The sequence below is a fragment of the Neophocaena asiaeorientalis genome, unplaced genomic scaffold (genome assembly GCF_003031525.2).
Source record: "Neophocaena asiaeorientalis asiaeorientalis breed wild unplaced genomic scaffold, Neophocaena_asiaeorientalis_V1.1 scaffold171, whole genome shotgun sequence".
NCBI lineage: Eukaryota > Metazoa > Chordata > Mammalia > Artiodactyla > Phocoenidae > Neophocaena > Neophocaena asiaeorientalis.
In genome coordinates, this window is record NW_020174013.1 from 6,180,577 (window position 1) to 6,202,773 (window position 22,197).

Consider the following 22,197-nt stretch of genomic DNA (forward strand, 5'->3'; position numbering starts at 1 on the left):
GAAGTACCTGTAGGTGGCCGGTGAGTCCCCTCTGGCGCCAGCGCTGTGCCCCACGGGCCGAGAACGAAGCTGCCAGCGCCGCCGCCCCTCGCGTCTGAGGGATGCCCCCTCCGAGGCCGGGGTGCCCTTTCAAGGCGGCGGCGCTTTCCCCCCTGGGGGGCGTGCGTGCCGAGAGGAGGCGCTGGCGCTGGATGTCTCCGGGTCCCTGGCGCTCCCTCCGGCCGCGGCTCCAGCTAGCGCCCCACCACCGTCCAGAGGCAAGAGGTAAAGCGAGCGGGTTCGGAGGCGGCGAAGAGCCGGCTCCGAGAGGCGGGGGCGGGGCCTCCTCGCGGTTCCCCCTCCTTGCCTCCTGGCTCCGCTCTGCTCACCTCCCTCCACGCGCCGCCCTCCTCTTCCCATCCGCGCCCTCACCTCGCTCGGGCTGGGATTCCCCGGAGCCCCTCCCTGGACCTCGGGCTCCCCGCCTCGTGACGCCGTCCTCCCCCTCCGCTCCCGCCCCCAGTGGCCAGGAGGGGTCTGCGGAGCAGGGATGCGCCGAGCCTGGAGCCCCGGGTGGAAGGGGTAGCAAAGCCCCGCGGCCGGGGTCTCGGCTCCGGCGTCCCGCCCCGGACCATCGGGATGACTTGGGGAGTCTCCAAGGGCCCTTTTAAAGGCCCCCAAAGGGAGGCGACAGGAAGGTAAGGAGGAGTGAGGACTGGGGTGCGGGATATGAGGGGCGGGGACAGACGGCGTTGGGAGAGCTTTTTGCAGAAGCTATTCGGAGCCCAGCTCGGTTTCTGAGACCGCCCCAAAGGATTTCTCAGACAAGGCACCCCAGCAATTCTTTTCTTGCCGACTTTGTTCTTCCTCTCCCGGCGCGGAGACACGTACCGCGTGCTCCGAAGGCGGCCACACATCCCAGCACCCAGTCTCGGTGCCGCCTTCACGCCTGCCCTGTCTCGGAGGGGAGCGGCTCCAGCCCCCGCTTTCTGGGGCGCGGGTCCTAAAAGAGCGCCGAAGTGTAGCGCCGCTGGACCCTCTCGTGACGCTTCCTGCGGAGTGGCGTGAAAGTCTGGGGAGAATTGCCTTGCCACTGGCAAGAACAGAATTTCGCATTGCCTTCGTCTGCCTCCTCCTTTTCATAATGTCTTGATTTCCCCCATGCACCTCCAAGTCGGCTGCAGCACCGGCCCTCGGAGCTTGAAGAGCCCTTTAAGGCTCTGCAGAGCGAATTGCCCTGGGCACTGCTCGATGCTCTGGGAGGGGGCTCCATTTGGCAGGGATTATTTTAAATTGCTCCCAGCAATTCACACGGCACCCGATACAGGCAGCCCTGCCCGCGCAGTACCCGCCAGAGGCGAAACAGGTGAGTTGTAAGGCAAGCTATGTTAAATGTAAAACAAGTACTGGAAGAAAAAATAAGAGTGGGGTGGGATGGAGTGGATGCGGTCTTCTGACCTCAGAGTAAACCCAGCTGGTTACTTGGGAAAGGTTTTACTTTGCCCTTCACTTTTCATAATTTCGTAGGATTGTCCCCTGCCCACTAGAGGTCACCATCAAGAGTCGTTTTGCTCTGATTCTAATGTGGATTCCTAGCGAAAAAGCATACACCTAAAAATTGAAGTGCTCTCTCCTCACAAAGTAAAATCACTCTGGGTGATTTTTTTGTGTGCTTTTTTCCTTTTAACTGAAGTAAAGTTGATTTACAATGTTCCAAGTTACAGCAAAGTGATTCAGTTAGATATAGATAGATGATATGTCTATAATTTTTTCAGATTATTTTCCATTAAAGGTTTTTTCAAGATATTGAATATATTTCCTTGTTGGGTGATTTCTTAAAGAATGAAAATCTCTATAAGTTGTTTTTCCCTAGACTTGGATATTATCCCTAGACTTGGATAATTTATCTTAAATTCACTTAATGTGATTAAAAACTCAAAAACGGAAGTTGTTTACTTGCTAAATATCTACTAACCCAGGAAAACATTCTGAATGAAATGTTTCAAGACAGAATCAAAGGAGGTGATGGTCATAAACTGGCAGAGAGAAGGAGGAGAGCCTGCCGAGTAGCAAAATCTCGGGTGTGGAGGACTAAAGTCTGTAAAAAAGCTAATGCATTTGCTTGGCTGAAAGGATGGGGATCTCCACTGTAGAATTTAGATTTCATCCTACAAGCTAATGGGATCCCTGAAGGTTTTAATAATAGAACCAACTTTATCTCAGGAAGAGCCATTTGCCCTCAGGAGAAGGCCACTTCTGCAACCAAGGAATGGGAACCCCACCCCTAAATCTTTGTAGATGAGGAAGGGTTATTTCTGAGAAACACTGAGACCAAGAACTCAGCAGGGCTTGGAAATGGATTTGTTATAGGATATGAGGATGGAGAAAAGTTTGCAGTTGCTAGCAGAGTGAAGAGCCTGGCTTCTAGAAGCGTCACAGGCAGCAGAACACAGAACAACTATTTTGTTAATTATTCATTTCAACGCTACTATATTTACTTCCTATGTTCTCTATCTAAAATCCCTTTAAAATCTGTTGATTGAACCAGCTGAAGAAATATCATATTTTAAATTAAATTTGAGCTTAGAAAACAAACCCTCTTGTACCGTTGGTGGGAATGTAAATTGATACAGCCACTATGGAGGACAGTATGGAGGTTCCTCAAAAAACTAAAGATAGAACTACCATAGACCCAGCCATCCCACTACTGGGCATATACCTGAGAAAACCATAATTCAAAAAGACTCATGTACCACAATGTTCATTGCAGCTCTATTTACAATAGCCAGGACATGGAAGCAACCTAAATGTCCATCGACAGATGAATGGATAAAGAAGATGTGGCTCATATATGCAATGGAATATTACTCAGCCATAAAAAGAAACGAAATTGAGTTATTTGTAGTGAGGTGGATGGACCTAGAGTCTGTCATACAGAGTGAAGTAAGTCAGAAAGAGAAAAACAAATACCGTATGCTAACACATATACATGGAATCTGAAAAATAAAAAAAGGTTCTGATGAACCTAGGGGCAGGACAGGAATAAAGACTCAGACATAGAGAATGGACTTGAGGACACGGGAAGGGGGAAGGGTAAGCTGGAACGAAGTGAGAGAGTGGCATGGACATATATACACTACCAAATGTAAAATAGATAGCTAGTGGGAAGCAGCCGCATAGCACAGGGAGATCTGCTCGGTGCTTTGTGTCCACCTAGAGGGATGGAATAGGGAGTGTGGGAGGGGGATGCAAGAGGGAGGATATATGGGAATGTATGTATATGTATATCTGATTCACTTTGTTATACAGAAGAAACTAACACACCATTGTAAAGCAATTATACTCCAATAAAGATGTTAAAAAAAAAAAAGAAAGCAAATTAATTTGATGACAATACAGTTTGTTCTCCTAGGTATATTTTCATAAAATATCTTAGATAGGTTTAAATCATTTCATTTGTTTCAAGAGTAATATTCTTATTTGATTTTAATATCATCAACCACTACTGCAACAATACCCAAGTCTTTTTTTTTTTTAAATAAATTTATTTATTTATTTTTGGCTGTGTTGAGTCTTCGTTGCTGCGTGTGGGCTTTTTCTAGTTGTGGTGCGCAGGCTTTTTCTAGTTGTGGCGCACGGGCCTTTTCTAGTTGTGGCGCGCGGGCTTCTCATTGTGGTGGCTTCTCCTGTTGTGGAGCGCGGGCTCTAGGTGCGCGGGCTTCAGTAGTTGTGGCACGTGGGCTTCAGTAGCTGTGGCTTGCAGGCTCTAGAGGACAGGCTCAGTAGCTGTGGTGCACGGGCTTAGTTGCTCCATGGCAGGTGGGATCTTCCGGGACCAGGGCTCGAACCCGTGTCCCCTGCATTGGTAGGCAGATTCTTAACTACTACGCCACCAGGGAAGTCCCCTCAAGTCATTTTTTTTAAACAAAGAAAACAATAAGATGCAGAGATGATTGGCTTGTCTCAATATAATCTGGTTTGAAAAGCATTCTTAAAAACAATTTTCTTCCTTTGAACTTTGAAAAAAAATATTTATGTTGAGAATTATTACATTTAATTTCTTTTCTGGATTCTGGATGATATTTAGGGTCTTCAAATATAAATCTTTAAACTGCATTATATTTTAAAGACATCAGGCAGAATTTTAGAGTTTGGAAGAGATTTTCTTGTCTCAATTTATAAGCCCATTATTTGGGGAGGACTAACACGGCTTCAGAGATGTGGCTGTAACTTGCCCGAGGTTCCCCAACCAGCAGCATCACTGTAGAGACAAGGCTAGAACCAGATTTTCTAGTTCCAAACCCTAGTCACTCTGTCTCCAGGGCCTGCATTGCTGCCACAACCTCCTATCTGATCTCTGCACTCCAGTTTTTTCCTCTGTGAATCCTGTATTATGCCACTGGACAGCTCTTCCTTTCCTTCAGTTTCATCAAGTCCTTCCCCAGTTCAAGAACCTAAAGTGGCTAAGGATCTACAATTACAAATTGTCCTTACAATAAAGTCCACAATGGTTCTAAGGGCTGTCTCTAGGTTCAAATCCTGGCTGTACAACTTAGTTGCTAAGTGACTTGGAACAAACAAGTTCCTTAACCTCTTTGGGCCTCCATTTTCTCATCCCTAGAATGGAGATAACATGGCTCCATCAAAGGGGTGATGTGAGGATTGAATGAGATGATGCAAGGGTGGTAGATGGCTCAATCATGACACTGGAAAAAATCTTACTTCATGTGTGCCTCCACCAGTCCAAGCAGGTCATGCTTATTCTCACTTCTGGGTTGTAAATAAATACAAATCAGACAAGTGAATTGATTTATCTAAAAATGCGACCAATCACAAAAAGTAACCTGAAACCTCAAAAATTCAGTGAAAACTTGTGACCCATATACTGCTGAGTCTGGATTGAACATGGATTCCTCCATCACTTTGCACTGCACGATTGGATGTGTTCAGGGTCCTTCAGCAACTCTAAATACTTTGTTTGTTTGTTTGTTAATTATTTTTTTATTTTTGGCTGCTTTGGGTCTTCGTTGCTGTGCTTGGGCTTTCTCGAGTTGTGGTGAGCGGGGGCTACTCTTCCTTGCGGTGCACAGGCTTCTCATTGCAGTGGCTTCTCTTGTTGCGGAGCACAGGCTCTAGGTGCGTAAGCTTCAGTAGTCATGGCACGTGGGCTCAGTAGTTGTGGCGCACGGGCTTAGTTGCTCCGCAGCATGTGAGATCTTCCCGGACCAGGGCTCAAACCTGCGTCCCCTGCCTTGGCAGGCAGAGTCTTAACCACTGCGCCACCAGGGAAGCCCCCTAAATCCTTTTATACAAGGTTGAACAAAGAGAGGCAACTGTAGTAAAGTAAAATATATGGGGAGGCTAAAGGAAGATAAGAATTATTTTAACAAAGTCTGTTTATACAGAATTCTCTCAGCTTCAACTTCTGTCCTTGATGATAAGAATGGTACTTTCCTCATGGTACAGGGAAGACATCTTTCAAATTGGGGTTTTATCTCCTGCTCTTAGAAAGAAAAGGGGGAGGTCAGAGCACCCTTTTTGTACCTGATGTTTTTTAAGTGCTCAAAATAATTCTTATGCCAAAGTGACGTATTTTAGGGTGGGATATTCTTCTACCCTTCATCATTAACAGCAAAATACAGTTTTGGTGCCATTGCAGAAAGACCCCTCTCCTTTACCTTCACCCAACTCTCACCCCCATCCTGCTGCTATACTGCATTATGATGCGACCACCCTTCTGCCCACCATCACTCCAGGTCTCTTGCTTCTTACAGTGACCAAGAGCCCTTTCTATGTGGCACCACATGCTCAGCTTTCCACAAAAAGGCTCTTACTGTTACCCTCATTTTCCAGATGGGGAAATGAGGCTTCAGAATGTTAGACTTGCTCAAGAACCCACAGCTCCTAGTAAGTACCAGACCCAGTACTGAAACCCAAAGTCTCTGCAGGCTCTCCTGCTTTGCATGCTGGCTCACCACCAACTCTCCTCTCTACCCAGCATCAAACACCCCGGGAAGGGAGGAACAAGTCAGGCAATACCAGAGGAAGCAATCTGACAAATCTTGAATGTGGGTCATTCTGCAAGACAACTAATCTTCAATAAGTCGCTTTCATATCCTGAAATATTTATGAAATATTTAAGGAGGAGATGATATAATGTCTGCTATCTGCTTCAGAATAACCAAGGGCAGGGGCAAGTGGACTGGAAGTATAGATGAAATAGATTGGCCCTGAGTTGATAATTGTTGAGGCTGGGTGATAGGGTTCATTATATTAGTCTCTCCCCTTTTGTATTTATTTGAAATTGTCCATAATAAAAAAGTTAAAAAAATTATTTTAAACCTTGAACTTCATTTGTTTTTAATCTTTTGTTTCTTCATTAGAATGTAACTTCTTTTTTAGAAAAATGTATTTATTTATTGGTTGGTTGTGCCGGGTCTTGGTTGCAGGCAGGCTCCTTAGTTGCGGCATGCGTGTGGGACCTAGTTCCCTGACCGGGGATCGAACCCGGGCCCCCTGCATTCGGAGCTTGAGTCTTATCCACTGCACCACCAGTGAAGTCCCTAAGCTTATCTTTGAATGTTGACAATTATTCCTTCAAACTGGACCTGAATGCACTATTTCATAGTATCTGTCATGATGACTCCCTTCAATTTCTCCAGAGTGTAAAAAAGCTCAGTACATTTGACCATGTCTATTAAAAATTTTAAATGTGGACTTCCCTGGTGGCACAGTGGTTAAGAACCCACCTGCCAATGCAGGCGACCCAGGTTCGAGCCCCAGTCCAGGAAGATCCCACATGCAGCGGAACAACTAAGCCCCTGCGCCACAACTACTGAGCCTGCACTCTAGAGCCCAAGAGCCACAGCTACTGAGCCCTCATGCCACAACTACCAAAGCCCACACGCCTAGAGCCTGTGCTCCGCAGCAAGAGAAGCCACCGCAATGAGAAGCTCGTGCACCGCAACCAAGAGTAGCCCCCGCCTGCCGCAACTAGAGAAAGCCTGCGCACAGCAACAGAGACCCAATGCAGCCAAAAATAAAACAAATAAATTTAAAATAAATAAATGTTCTCTGAGAGCTGAACTGGCAGTATCAGTGGGTGCATATAGTGAGGCAGGAATTGACCAACTTGAGAAATCCAGGCTCTTTCTGAAAAACCACTTCAATTTTGTTAACTGGTTGGCATCCTGGCAGAGATCTTGGCGCTGCTTTCCCCCTGTACTACAGTGTATGCCAGCTTCCTGTGGAAGCCCTACTCATTTAGCTGACCCCAACCCTGGGTCAGTGGGTGCCCCTATATTCCTTACCCAGCAGGTGCTTTAGTTAGAAAAGTTCTAAGAATCAGCTCCAGTCATGTCTGTGTTCCACCATCCACCCATTCCTGTCCCTGGAGGAAGGAGAGAGTGTGGAAGCAGAGCAGGGGCTGCAAGGAAAGAAGAACTGTCTGCCATTGAATTAAACACTTTAAATGGGCTAATTGTGAATTCTATCTCAATAAAATTGTTTCCAAAAAAACAAACTGTCCAGAAGGGACTGGATGTGGATCTAGCAGATCTGTGTGTCTTGGCTCACAAACTATAGGGAACAAGAAAAGAAATTTAAAAGGCTGTTGCCCTGGTGGTAGAAGGACATCTCAGAGACGCAACTGCTTGATTGGGTGCTCAAGGTTAACGAAGTGAAGCTTTCCAGCAAAGCAGGTCTTGAGCCCAGATGGGAAGGAAGTCGGAGAGCCAAGTAAGAGAGAGAGGAATTCCTGGACTCTGCCCCTTATCACATCACAGGGCATATTTAAACAGCCTGAGAGAGGGTTCTACTCACAAGAAAAATCAAAGACATTTTCAGAATGAATGGAAAGTTCCCTGCTGTGTTCTATCCATTCTGCAAAGAGGAGAGCTGCCTTTATCAACATTAATGAACCAAAATTAACTGGTTTAGGAGTCAGCTTTGAAAAACACCTGCTGTTTTTATCCATATGTCCCTGTAACAATCTATTTCCCTGCCCCACAATCCAGCCCTCCTCCCCCTCTATGCTCAGCGCTATTATTTCTGCCTCAGAGGAAGGATTGGGGCTGGGGTTGACTGAAGCGAAGCGTATGATATTCCTGGAAATGATCTTCTCGTTGTAGATGCAACCAAAATAGCATTGGTACCACACTTAATAATCGATCTACTCTTCAACAGCAACTGCATTTTTCTCCAAGGTACACGATTTAAAATACAGACTTTTTCTCCAGTTCTTAACTGGAGATAAAATAATTCAATTCTGGTGTGTGTGATCCCATTACCCTACTATGGCAAAACCCCCAGGCATTTGCCTCAGTTTTCCCTGAGATACATGTTCTCACAGGACAATCTTAGTGGAAAGCTAAGAGGTATAGCAATCTGGAAGACTTGCAGTTTTAAAAGGTTTGGAGCCAAAGCAATTAGATTGGTATAAGCCTGCCTCAGGCCTGGGTCAGAGAACAGAGCCTATGGCTCAGCAAAAAATGCTGAAGTAAGTATTGGCTTTAACTCCATGTGCCCGTGTGGATGTGCAACCTCAGATCCTGTCCCCATAGGACCTTCCTCTGCTTGCAAGGAACCTTGCCCTCTGCTTAAGATTTGCTAGTACCTTAGGTCTTCCAGGTAGGATTTTTCCTTTTCATAGGAAAGTAATCACAAATAAAAATCTCTGTATCACGACACTGAGAAGCTTTTTATATCCTTTCACTAGCTTCTATTGTGATGGATGAAATTACAAGAACAATGGCAGCAGAGCAAATGTCCACGTAAATCTATAAAGAAAGAAGAAAATAGGTTTACCAGGTTTCCTTTGATGATAAGGCATTCTTTTTTTTTTTTTTTTTTTTTTTGTGGTACACGGGCCTCTTACTGTTATGCCATCTCCTGTTGCGGAGCACAGGCTCAGTGGCCATGGCTCACGGGCCCAGCCACTCCGCAGCATGTGGGATCTTCCCGGACCGGGTCACGAACCCGTGTCCCCTGCATCGGTAGGCGGACTCTCGACCACTGCGCCACCAGGGAAGCCCGACAAGGCATTCTTTTCTCTAGATACCGTGCGCCTTTAACTTTGACAATGTCAATGACTGAACTAGTGGTCTATCTCAATAGTGACAGGTACTATGGAAAGGGAGAAATTGTGAATACAACTTCCACTGAATCAATATTAGTCAAGACTTTCAATTTATAGCTCATTGTGATTTCACCCTAGTAACCAGCTCAAGCGTGATATTTATATTCTATATAGATTAAACATTACTGAGATGAGACATCCCCTTACTTATAGAACCCTTAAGAAAACTAGTTTTAATGGTGCCACGCAAGCAGCCAATTCTCTCAGAAGGTGAAAATGTGAGGTATGCAAGTAATTTTGCCACTTAATTTGATTCCGTCACCATGAGATCTCCCAGAAGAATGTTCACTCTGCCCTCACTTCTCACCTGCTAAGTAATCAACTAGGCACATAGGAGAGGCTAGCGTTTTCAGCTACCCCTTCAGTGGACACTCCATTTTATCTCTGTCTTAGCAAGCACCTTCTTAGATGTTTAAAGTATTTTTTTGATGTTAAACTGCAGTGATTTATATTGCAAAAACCAACTGGGATTGGAGGGATTCTAAGGGATAAAATGAGAACTACTTGGAATACCTGGTCCCTATTCACAATTTGACTGAGAAAGGATTTGTAGTCATTGAACTTGAGTAGGTCAATCTTCTTGGTTTAACAAATATCATTAGAACTAAGCATTTCAGAAGCTAATGAAAGAACCTTCCTGAGAAAGCCACTAGAAGGCATGGGAAGGAAAGAGCAGTGGCAGCACCCCGGAAAAGGGATGGACTCCAAGTTAAGAAGTCAGTGGCCTCCAGAGGCCACCTGAACAATGATGACAATACACCTAAAGCTAGCCAGAGGGACTTCCCTGGTGGTCCAGTGGGTGGGTCTCAGCGCTCCCAGTGCAGGGGGCCCAGGTTCTATCCCTGGTCAGGGAACTGGATCCTGCACGCATGCTGCAGCTAAGAGTTCGCATGCCACAATTAAGAAGCCCTCATGCTGCAATGAAGATCCCGCATGCCGCAACTAAGACACGGCACAGCCAAAATAAATAAATAAAAATAAAATAAAGGGACTTCCCTGGTGGCGTAATGGTTAAGAATCCACCTGCCAATGCAGGGGACACGGGTTCGATCCCTGGTTAGGGAAGATCCCACATGCTGTGGAGCAACTAAGCCTGAGGGCCACAAGAGCCACAACTACTGAGCCTGCATGCCACAACTACTGAAGCCCGCACGCCTAGAGCCCATGCTCTGCACCAAGAGAAGCCAACACAATGAGAAGCCCATGCAATGCAAAGAAGAGTAGCCCCCACTCGCCACAACAAGAGCAGAAAGCCTGTGCCCAGCAACAAAGACCAAACACAGCCAAAAAATAAATAAATTAAAAAACAAAACAAGGGGCTTCCCTGGTGGCGCAGTGGTTGGGAGTCCGCCTGCCGATGCAGGGGACACGGGTTTGTGCCCCGGTCCGGGAAGATCCCACATGCTGTGGAGCGGCTAGTCCCGTGAGCCATGGCCGCTGAGTCTGCGCGTCCGGAGCCTGTGCTCCACAACGGGAGAGGCCCCAACAGTGAGAGGCCCGTGTACCGCAAAAAATAATAATAATAATAAAATAAAATAAATAATATTTTAAAATAAGTAAATAAATAAAGCTAGCCAGAGACTCAGCAATAAGGAAGAGTATAACCAGGCTTATCAGGACCTTCAGAAGTATTCTTTGGATAGCGACCACAGGATAGAGAAAAGGGTAGAACTTCCAGGGCAGAGAAAGAGGGCCACCAGGAGGGATATTTGGAAAATTAGACCCAGCTGACCTGAAGCCCAGACGATGACTGCTGGATTCAGGGAGCTGGGAATTAAGAGAACTGGAGAGGACCAGGTACCCAGGCTGTTCCGTGGGGCAAATGGGGACCCATGCCCAGGAAGGCCCTGGAAGGATCTCAGACTCCCATCAGACCCAGCAACACTGGTCCCCTCCCTCCACCTCAGGCTGAGAGGCAGAAGTGAGAGCTTGGAGAATCCCAAGTCTGCAATAATGACAATTGGGCAAATCATGGTTACCTTAGGATAAGAAAATTGTATTCCGCAATTACAAAGAGTGCTGCTAAAATTTCCCTGCACGTGTCTCTGAGGAAGTTTTTATAGGTTATGTTCCTAGAAGTATTATTGGGTCATAGGACACGAACATATTTAACGGAACATAGTAATTTGGGGAGCATTAGCACCATCATGATGCTGGATCAATTGATGGGTGTAATTTAACTATCGATCTATTCATTTTTATGTCCTTTAATAATTTATAATTTTTTAAATAAAAGAGTTGCACATTTCCATTGTGCTTTTAAAGGAATTGTATTCTGTTAGCTCTCTATTTCTATGCTATTTGTAAACAATCTATACTTTTACATTTTCATTTGTGGGGGGTGTGTGTGTGTACTTTGAAAAGCTCTATGTAAAAACTCAGTCTGTGTAAAACTGAAGGAGAGGGATTTTTGGCCTTGCTTCGGTTTCAGGGTGGCAGCAGCAAAGATAAATTATTAAAAGCACCATAAATACTGCTCCCCTTTCCTTCATTCCAGGCTTTTTATTAAGCACAGAAAATGGACATATCTTTGTGAAACTCAAGCCTTTTCTAGTTCAGGGTCCCAACCCAACCCAGTGCTCTAGGTGTCCAAATGACTCCCTCCCTCCTTCCCCAACAAAGGTTTTATAGAATTCTAATTTTTACAGGTTTACAAACTCAAGGCAAATGTTAGAGTTTTATTTTACAAAATGGCAATACCTTTACATTCGGAAGGAAGAAAATGGCTTCAGGATCTTATGTCCAGACTTGAAACAGTAAACGTGATTGAAGAATTTAGTGGTGACAACCCATGGATATCAGTCTAGCCAAAGCCCATTTAAGCAGCTTTAAAATGTAGACAGATGGGAATTCCCTGGCGGTCCAGTGGTTAGGACTTGGCGCTTTCACTGCTGGGGCCCAGGTTCGATCCCTGGTCGGGGAACTAAGATCCCAAAAGCCATGCAGCGCAGCCAAAAATTTAAAAATAAATAAAATAAAATAAATGTAGAGAGAAAGCAAATGAGAGAATGGGTAGCAAAGTATACAAAGAAATTAGAAGCCAAAATGGAAACAAAAGTAGGCTTATGCAAACGTGTAGCATACTTTACCTTAAGTCCGGGAATAGTAAAGGATGAAAATACAGTTGAGCCCACCCAGTGCCCAGATCTTAGTTTCTAATACCATTCTCAAATATAAGCAACCAGGAATCCTTGGAGAAATGACTGATTCTACTACTGGGGCAGGAAATATACACAGTAAACTGCCAGAAAGTATGGAAATACTATTATAAAAAACAAAAGCGAAAACAAACAAAAAGTATCACAATATGATGGCGTGTCAAAGCAACAGAGAAGTCAACTGAAAGAGCTTCCAATGGCCAGAGCTAGAACAATTTGAGTAAAAAAATAAAGTAGTATGGGATTATAACCCAGAGTATGAAATAAATATCCATAAGGCCACACTAATATAAATAAATGATTGATTAAATAGGGAGAAAAAACAAACCTCCGATGCAGAATAATCCTGAATAACTTGTGTAGATGCTCTACCCTGAAAGGAGGTGGAGGATAACTCCTCATTCCTTAAGTGTAGGTTGCTCATAGTGACGTCTTTCCAAAGAGTAAGGTGGAAAAAAAGAGTAACTTCAGGAGGAGGAAACTGGCAAACAAGTTCAGCTGGTGATCAAGGTCAACATCACCAATGATACAAGGTGATGAGAATAGCACTCCACCTTTGTGGTCTTTCTCTCCAAAACCCACAACCTCAGTCTAATCATGAGAAAAACATCAGACAAATCCCAACAGAGGGACATTCTAAAAATAGCTGACTAGTATTCCTCAAAACTACAAGGTCACCAAAAACAAGGAAAGTCTGGGAAACTGTCACAGCCAAAGGAACTTAAGGAGGCATGACAACTAAATGTAATGTGGTATCCTGGATGGGATCCAGGGCCAGAAAAAAGAACATTAGGTTATAAAACTAAGGAAATCTGAATAAACTATGGACTTATAGTCAATGATAATGTATCGTATTGGTGCATTAATTGTAACAAGTGTACCATCCTAATGTAAGGTGTTAATTATAGGAGAAACTGTGGGATATACGGAAACTTTCTGTGCTACTTTCTCAATTTTTCTGTAAATCTAAAACTGTTCTAAAAATAAAGTTTATGCTTTTAAAAAATGCAGTGGGGGAAAAAAAATGCAGTGGAGGGCTTCCCTGGTGGCGCAGTGGTTAAGAATCCACCTGCCAATACAGGGGACACGGGTTTGAGCCCTGGTCCAGGAAGATTCCACATGCTGTGGACCACAACTACTGATCCTACGATCTAGAGCCTGCAAGCCACAACTACTGAAGCCTGCACGCCTAGAGCTCATGCTCCGCAACAAGAAAAGCCACCGCAATGAGAAACCCACACACTGCAACGAAGAATAGCCCTTCCCGCCAGAACTAGAGAAAGCCCACGTGCAGCAATGAAGACCCAACATAGCCAACGATAAATAAAATAAATTTATTTTTTTTTAAAATGCAGTGGAATTCAAGAAAAATGTAGACACAAATCAGGGTAGTAGCAGGTTCATGACAGGTCTCAAAGGGGGAAGGTAAGTGTGTTAGAGACACTTAGTAGTAGTTGCCCAAGGATCTGACTTTTCCTCAGTTTACCTTGCTGGCCACTGCTCTTGCCTCTGCCCCCACATCTAACTGTGTTTCCAACACTACACGTGCAGGCTCTTTCTAGATCTTCCATCCTTTTTCAATTGCCCAGAGAACATCACCTGGATGTTCCGTAGGCACTACAAAATCAGCTTGTCTCAGAACAAATCAGTGACCCTCATTATTTCCTGGCTTGTGTAACTGTACCACCACCCACCTGCATCTGTTCTGCCCAGCCTCATGCCTCAAGATTCTGCCCCATAAGCATAAGAGAACATCTGTGTGTTATGAGCAGGCTTCCCAAAACTGGTTTCTCAGTGCCCCATTGAATCATTTGTACTTTTTCCTATCTCAGGCCACTTCTATTATTGGCTCTCCCTCATTCTTTGGTTCCTTTTTGCCTGGCCTCTCCACCCAGGAATCTCAGCTCCTAGCTTTGACCTCCAGTCCTTGACTTCGGTAAATATCTCATTCCTCTGTCCTGGCATCTCCTAGAACTGACAGACCAGTGACAAACCCTTTATTGACATCACATCTCTGGGACTGGCTGTGGTAGGCTTCCTGGAAGATGATTCCCAATGATTTTTTTGGGTAATCCTCTCCCCTTCAGTGTAGACTGGGCATAGCTTCTATGCACTTCTAACAAATAAAATACAGCAAAACTGATGGGATGTCATTCCCAAGATTAGGTTACAAAAAGACTAGGTTACAAAAAGACTGTGGCTTCTATCTTCTGAGGGAAGTCAGCTGTCATGTTCTGAGTTGTTCTACAGAGAAGCCTACATGACAAGAAACTGATGTCTCTAGCCAACAGTCATAGAGGACGCGAGGTCTGTCAACAGCCATGGGAGTGAGCTGGAAGGTAGATCTGCCCCTTGTAGGGCCTTGTAATGACTGCAGCCCCAGTCAACAAATACACTGCAGCCTTGTGAGAGATTCTGGACCATAGACAGCCAGCTAAGCTATGCCCATATTCCTGACCCCAGAAACTGAGATAACTGGGAATTCCCCAGCAGTCCAGCAGTCAGGACTTGACAAGTCCCTGGTTGGGGTTTATCAGACCCTCAAGGTGCCTCCCAGAGTCTCCTGGGAAAGCTGTAAGGTATAAAAGTGGCAAGCTGGGGCTCCGCCAAGATCACCACCGCCCATTGTGTGTGCCGAACTCATCCACGGTCTCAAAACCACCTCCGAGGCTCAGCTACTTTGAGTGACTTGTCCTACCCTGGCTGCTGCAGCTCCCCTGCTGGGCATCAGCACTTTACAGACTGAAGCTTGTAAGGCTTCCTGAACCAGGATATGGTCAGGCATTTGGATAATAATTCATTTGATAGTTTTCCTTTCTCTGGAAACAGGTTCAATACATGGGTGGCACCCAGGGGTCATTTCTGTGTCTCTCCTCCCTGCTCCAGGCTGGGGCTTGCTGATAGGGTTTGACAGATGGTCCAGCCTAGAGCAGTCACGTTCTCCTGCCTGTAAATCTGGAGCATTCAATGAATCAATATCAAGCCTGAGGGCTTGGGGAGCAGAATCCAGAGTATTGCCCTAGAGAAAGTATCCATGACCTCTAGCCGCCAAGGTCCCTGTAGCTATGCTAGTTCCTATTCTTTCCGAGACTTGAGTACTTATCTCCTATATTTCAATTCTAGAGAAGCTTTCCACTAAACTCCCAATAATATTTTCTTGTAACCAAAAGAACCTTAACACGAACTTCAACAAATATTTATTGGACACCCTTTATGTACAGTTACTGTGCTAGATTCTGGGAATTTGGGGATACAAAGATGAGTTTTTAATTAGTCTTTACCCTAAAGGGGTTCACAGTTCAACCTATATTCTTTGAACTTGGCCTCAAAATGCTAAATGTAAAAAAAAAAGAAAAAAAGAAAGGAAGGAAGAAAGAAAGAAAAAGAAAGAAAAGGAAGAAAGAAAAAGGGAATTCCCTGGCAGTCCAGTGGTTAGGACTCTGTGCTTTCACAGCCAAGGGCATGGGTCAATCCCTGGTCAGGGAACCCACAAGCCACTCAGTATGGCCAAAAAAGAAAAAAAAAAAAAAATGTGGGCTGACACAGGGTCTTTCCCTCCCTCCCTGCTGCTGGAATCTGGACAAGGCAAAGACCCTGCTTCAACCAGGGAGATAATGTAAGCCAGAGGAGACGGAGGAGCCACAGGGGGAAATAACCTGGCCCCTAAATGGCCTCAAGAAGCAGAGTTACCTTAAAAAAAAAAAAAAAAAGGCAGAGTTACCTGCTGACCTAAACACTCATCTCTGAGGTTATATAAGAGGGAAATCAGCTTCTTTGATCTTTAAGCCACGGAATTTGGGGATTCTCTTTCGAGTTGTCATTTAGAAACCCCCTCTCCCACAACTAATACAATCACCTCTCCATTAACAGAGACACTGTGTTATCATGGCCTGAGGTGGCCATCCTAAGGTACTTCCTTAGCCAGGGCATGCTGACTAGCAAAGATGATCATGGTTCTAGATTGGAAATACTTGAAGGCATCAAAGATACAGAATGGTTCCTGGGTTTTGCAGACTATACCTCTGGTCTGATTCCTCTCTTTCCGACAACTTCCCTTTGATTGGTCTCCAGGAAAAAAAAAAAGCTTTCTTTTCACCTGGAATGGTTGCAACCACCATTTTGGGAAGTTTAAGACCCTCTTCACCCTGTTTCTGTCTGCACATACCCTCATCCACGATTTATACTAAAGATGGATGCATCCAGTCTTGAGGTGGTGCTACATTCTCTCAGAATCTGCAAGCACTAAGGCCCTAAAACCTTGTATCTTGGCACTGGTGGAAGAGAAAAAAAAATTTTTTTTCTGGTTATTATTAAAAAAAAAAAGAGACACCTTCATTAAGGCCACCTTCCAGGTCTGAAGGCCAACTTTCAACCTGAAGGCCGCAATAGTCTAGGACATGCAATTGAATTACCAAAACCTGAACCCTCTTGGGTCACTTGAGGGTGAGGGATGGCAGGTGCATGGAGTCCTATTCCTTCCGCATTTCAATTTCAACCTCTCCTTTGCCACAGAGAAAGAACTGCCATGTCAGTCCATGCTTTCCCAGGTAGCCTGAGTGCCCAGGACTCCAAATGCCACCTGAAGAAGTCCACTGCCAGATAACCCCACCCAGACCTAGAAATCATTGCTCAGAACCAACACCAATCTGATAACCAGGAGCTCCATCATCCAGACACAGCCCCAGAGAAAAGCAGGTACAGGGGTGGCTGCCAACTCCCATAGCTGGTTGTTTGACTTCTGGGTGAGGCCAGGATCCATGGTTCTGCCTGTGTCCCACTATTCTCTGGAGGCCTCCAGGGTCCTGCCAAGATGACTAATGCATACCTTGGAATGTCTCTTGGCCCTGCCAATACTCAGTGTGCTCTGCCATGTGAATCCAGAGAAATGACAGGCACCCTGAGGACAGCCGTATTCACCCTCATCTCTGGGCACCCTGGAAGACGGCCTGTGCTAGAATTTGTTCCCAAACCCCCATTATGCCTGGACGATGATTTGTTCATTTTGTTCGTTCTTCTATTTAACATTTATTCAGAAATTCCTATGTACTAGGCACTGTTCTATTGTCTGAAAATAGAACAAAAAGAAGTCACTGAACAAAAGAACAAAATGAAGTTACTGTAGCTTGGGAGTTTATACTCTGGTGGAGAAAGGAAATGATACATTAAAAAGTAAGTATAGGGGCTTCCCTGGTGGCGCAGTGGTTGAGAGTCCGCCTGCCGATGCAGGGGACGTGGGTTCGTGCCCCAGTCCGGGAAGATCCCACATGCCATGGGGCGGCTGGGCCCGTGAGCCATGGCCGCTGAGCCTGCGCGTCCAGAGCCTGTGCTCCACAACGGGAGAGGCCACAGCAGTGAGAGGCCCGCGTACCGCAAAAAAAAAAATAAATAAAAGTAAGTATAGGGAATTACCTGGCGGTCCAGTGGTTAGGACTCCAGCAATTCACTTCCGGGGCCCAGGTTCAATCACTGGTTGGGGAACTAAGATCCCATAAGCCATGCCGTGCAGCCCCCCCCCAAAAAAGTAAACATACAAAATACCTGCCGGCACTCCTCACAACTGTGAAATAAAACTTAATAGTTTTCTTAACATAAGCATACAGTATGTTAGATGCCGATGAATGCTGCGAAGAAAAAGCAGGGGCACCGTGGTAGATGCTCTTTTGGTTAGGGTGGTCAAGGAAGGCCTCTGCATTCAGCAGAAACCTCAGTGAAGGAAAGGAGTAAGGTGTGAGGATTTCTGGAGAAGAGGGAAGGAGCTCAAAGGCCTTGAGGCAGCAACATGCTTAGTGTGTTGTAGGTATACAGAGACCTGCTTCACTATGTCTCCTGTTGGTCATTCCATCTGTCCCTCCCTTCCTTCCTCCCTCCTTTCCTCTCTTCACTTTCTCCCTCCCTTTCTTCCTTCCTTACCTTCTTTACTGAAAACGTGTCTTAATGTTCAGAGTGGAAGGAGCGCCGCTTGATGTGGTCCTGAGACCACACTCATGTACAGCTATGAACCCTTTAAGGCATGAGTCCTTTTGCCCTCCAAGGTGTTGTAGGTCGACAGAGACAATACGGGCTTGAAGAGCCCAGAGAAGGTACGTTAACTCAAGGTTCAACCTTCTCACGTATTTCAAACAATTTTTCTTTTTTATAAAAAAGTGCTGTTTTTTGGGATTTGCCTGGCATTCCAGTTGTTCAGACTCCGTGCTTCCACTGCAGGGGGCACATGTTCGATCCCTGGTCAGGGAACTAAGATTCCACATGCAGCACAGTGCAGCCAAAAAAAAAAAAAAGTGCCTTTTTTCTTTTAAGGCAGATTTTTAAAATATTTATTTATTTGTTTGTTTATTTATTTATTTTGGCTGCACAGGTCTTAGTTGCAGCACAAGGGATCTTCCTTGTGGCCTGGGGACTCTTAGTTGTGGCATGCATGCGGGATCTAGTACCCCAACCAGGGACTGAACCTTGGCCACCTACACTGGGAGCATGGAGTTTTATCCACTGGACCACCAGGGAAGTCCCAAAGTGCTGTTTCTTGATAAATAAAATGTCAGTATTCTCTTGTGGAGTCCCAAGACTTCCTCTCCTCTGCTTGTTAGGGCCACATTCTCAGCAGGAGTTTGTAATACCCAATTACTATCACTACATGTTAAAGATCCATCCTTCCATGAGATAGCATGGGCTTTCTCTATGGTCCATGACTCTCTAGACAGCACATATCTTTACAGCCAGCCAAAGAAATTACCTATGTCTCTTGTGAAAAGAGCTTAGTATGAGGAGATAGACCTGGTCATTTGAATCCTGGCTTTCCCTATGATTAGCTGTGTGATATTAGGAAAATCACCTACCCTCTCTGAGCATCAGTTTTTTCATCTATCTTAACCATTTTCTTTTTTTTTAAATTATTATTTATTTTATTTTTGGCTGCATTTGGTCTTCATTGCTGTGTGCGGGCTTTCTCTGGTTGTGGTGAGCAGGGGCTACTCTTTGTTGCAGCGTGTAGGCTTCTCATTGTGGTGGCTTCTCTTGTGGCAGAGCACAGGCTTTAGGTGCGCAGTCTTCAGTAGTTGTGGCACGCAGGCTCAGTAGTTGTGGCTCACGGGCTCTAGAGTGCAGGCTCAGTAGCTGTGGTGCACGGGCATAGTTGCTCTGTGGCATGTGAGATCTTCCCGGACCAGGGCTCAAACCCGTGTCCCCTGCATTGGCAGGCGGATTCTTAACCACCGTGCCACCAGGGAAGCCCTCTCAGCCGTTTTCGATCGTTTTGTTTTGCTTTTTTAAGTAGTGAAGCCATTTAAAAAATGAAGAGTATGTAAAACTTTAATGTTTAAATAGATAATAGAGGCCCCGGTCAGGTTGAGGCAGAGCTTGGAGAGCACAGAGTTCTACACACTAGGCATCCCCTTTTCTCCCCCTGTGTCTTTTTCCAGGCAGCCCCCAGAGATCTCTGCAAATGGGAACTTCACAGGGCACTGATTTAAAATTACTGCTCTTGTGTTTTGTTGTTTGTATTTTTCTTTTTTTGGCCGCGCCACATGGCTTGTGGGATCTTTGTTCCCCGACCAGGGATTAAAACCCCAGGCCTTGGCAGTGAAAGCACAGACCCCTAACCACTGGACCCCCCAGGTATTCCCTGAAGATTACTGCTCTACCCACAGAAATTACAACTTCACCAGCCCCTGGTCTTGAGCTCTTATGTTCCAGGGCCTCACCTGTCTTTAGGGACCAAGGGCCATATGACAACCGCCTGCCCATGGGCAACTGATATGCAAAAGAGAGAAAGCCCTTTTGCCTTCACCTTGCCTGGATCCCAGTTTTCATTTCCAATCTGAGGACTTGTCAGTTTTCCAAGTGATTGACATGAAGAATAAGCTCACTCATCGGGTGATTTTTACCTCCCACTCTTTCTGTTTCCTTTTCAAGATCTTAACCCTTGGCATTTAGGTAGCAGTAGTGTGAGTCTGCCCAATGTGAAGGATCAGCTGAGTATTTGAGAAGCACCTAAGGAACTTCACCCCTCTGAACTTCCCTTTCAAACAACTGGGCTTGTCCAGGCTAGGAGAAGAATGGAGATGGGCTGGTCCATGACTATATGGACTAGGGGGCAAAGAAGATCTAAAAGGTTTAAGGGCACTCCAAACAATACATCAATCCAAAGGAGTCAGGCAGACAGACAATAACCTCACAATGAGATTACAACCAGAAACAAAAAGATGGAACTGGCTGGCTTGGAAGGAGAGAAGAGGCAGAGTCTAGACTTGCTCCGTTCAGTATGGTACTGCCGAGCACTTAAAATGTGGCTAGCCCAAATTGAGATGTACTGTAAGTGTAAAAGATACACTGGATTTCAAAGACTTGGAACAAAAAAGGGAATGTAAAATATCTCATTAATAATCTTTATAGTGATTACATTTGATCCAATACAATTATAATAATTCTGTTTGTATTGATTACATTGCTTATGTTGAAAATGGTAATATTTTGTATATACAGGATAAGTAAACTATAGTATTAAAATTAATTTTACCTATCTCTTTTTACTTTTATTAATGTGGCTACTAGAAAAATTTTAAATGTATATGTGGCTCACATTATTGGGTAGTGGTAGTCTAGACTCTGGGTCCTAGAGAGATCTCCTGAGGTGGGGAAACAAAGAAGCAGGGACCTTTTTCTAGGAAATCTGAAGTCTTGCCCTCAATAAGGAGACACATTTTAAGAGAAACACCTGGAGACTTCCCTGGTGATCCAGTGGTTAAGAATCCACCTTCCAGGGGCTTCCCTGGTGGCACAGTGGTTAAGAATCCACCTGCCAACTCAGGGGACATGGGTTCGAGCCCTGCGCTGGGAAAGTCCCACATGCTGCAGAGCAACTAAGCCCGTGTGCCACAACTCCGGACCCTCCGCTCTAGAGCCCCCGAGCCACAACTACTGAGCCCGCATGCCACAACTACTGAGCCCACGAACCACAACTACTGAAGCCCACGCGCCTAGAGCCTGTGCTCCGCAACAAGAGAAGCCACCACAATGAGAAGCCCATACACCGCCACGAAGAGTAGGCCCCACTCGCCACAACTAGAGAAAGCCCACGCACAGCAACAAAGACCCAACGCAGCCAAAAATTAATTAATTAATTAAAAAAAAAAAAGAGTCTGCCTTCCTAATGCAGGAGACGCGGGCTCAGTGCCTGGTCGGGGAACTGAGATCCCACATGCTGCGGGGCAACTAAGCCCACGCGCTGCAACAAAAGATCCCGTGTGCCACAACTAAGACCCCACGCAGCCATAAATAAATAAATAAATAAAAATATTTTAGAGAAAGAGCAACATCTCTCTCAGTCTTCTTCCTGTCAGGAGCTCAGATGGAGTCTATCTATTCAGTTTGCTTGATGGAAGATTCTAGGAAATTTGGGAGGATTCTGAAGGTGGGGAGCAGATTCCCATGGGGCAGTATTTCTTTACTCACATCAGCCTAGAACTGGACCCATCACTGACTCCAGTACATTCCAGTGCCCACCCTAGGTTACTTGATGGAGGATTAGGTTCAGTTGCATATAACACACAAAGCTCAAAATAACAGCAGCATAAACAAGACAGAACATTATATCTCTCTCTCTTTTTTTTTTTTTCCGCTGTGTGGCGAGGCTAATGGGATCTTAGTTCCCCAACCAGGGGCTGAGCCCAGGCCCTTGGCAGTGAAAGTGCAGAGTCCCAACCACTGGACCATCAGGGAATTCCCAGAACTTTATTTCTTAAGGAAAAAAATTTGAGACAAACCTTAATCTTGTTTATGCACTATTTTTTTTTGACTTTGTCTATTATGTGCAACTGGAAGTGTTGCATGGACTTCTTACAGCCATCTTGGACCATGAGACAATGAGTTAATGAAGGTGAACAGCAAGCTAGAAGGAACCCAGGTCCTGGATGGTAGTGGAGCTATCAT

General features: G+C 45.2%; 1 protein-coding gene across 1 annotated transcript in view; it reads left to right on the top strand.

Annotated features, from left to right (window-relative positions):
• The first annotated feature begins 599 nt into the window (after positions 1–599).
• MTA3 (metastasis associated 1 family member 3) overlaps positions 600–22,197 on the top strand; it is a 196,583-nt gene continuing 174,985 nt past the window's right edge. Inside the window, exon 1 of the mRNA XM_024753600.1 lies at positions 600–677. The gene's annotated coding sequence lies outside the window, so the exon portion shown is untranslated. The remainder of the gene's footprint in view (positions 678–22,197) is intronic.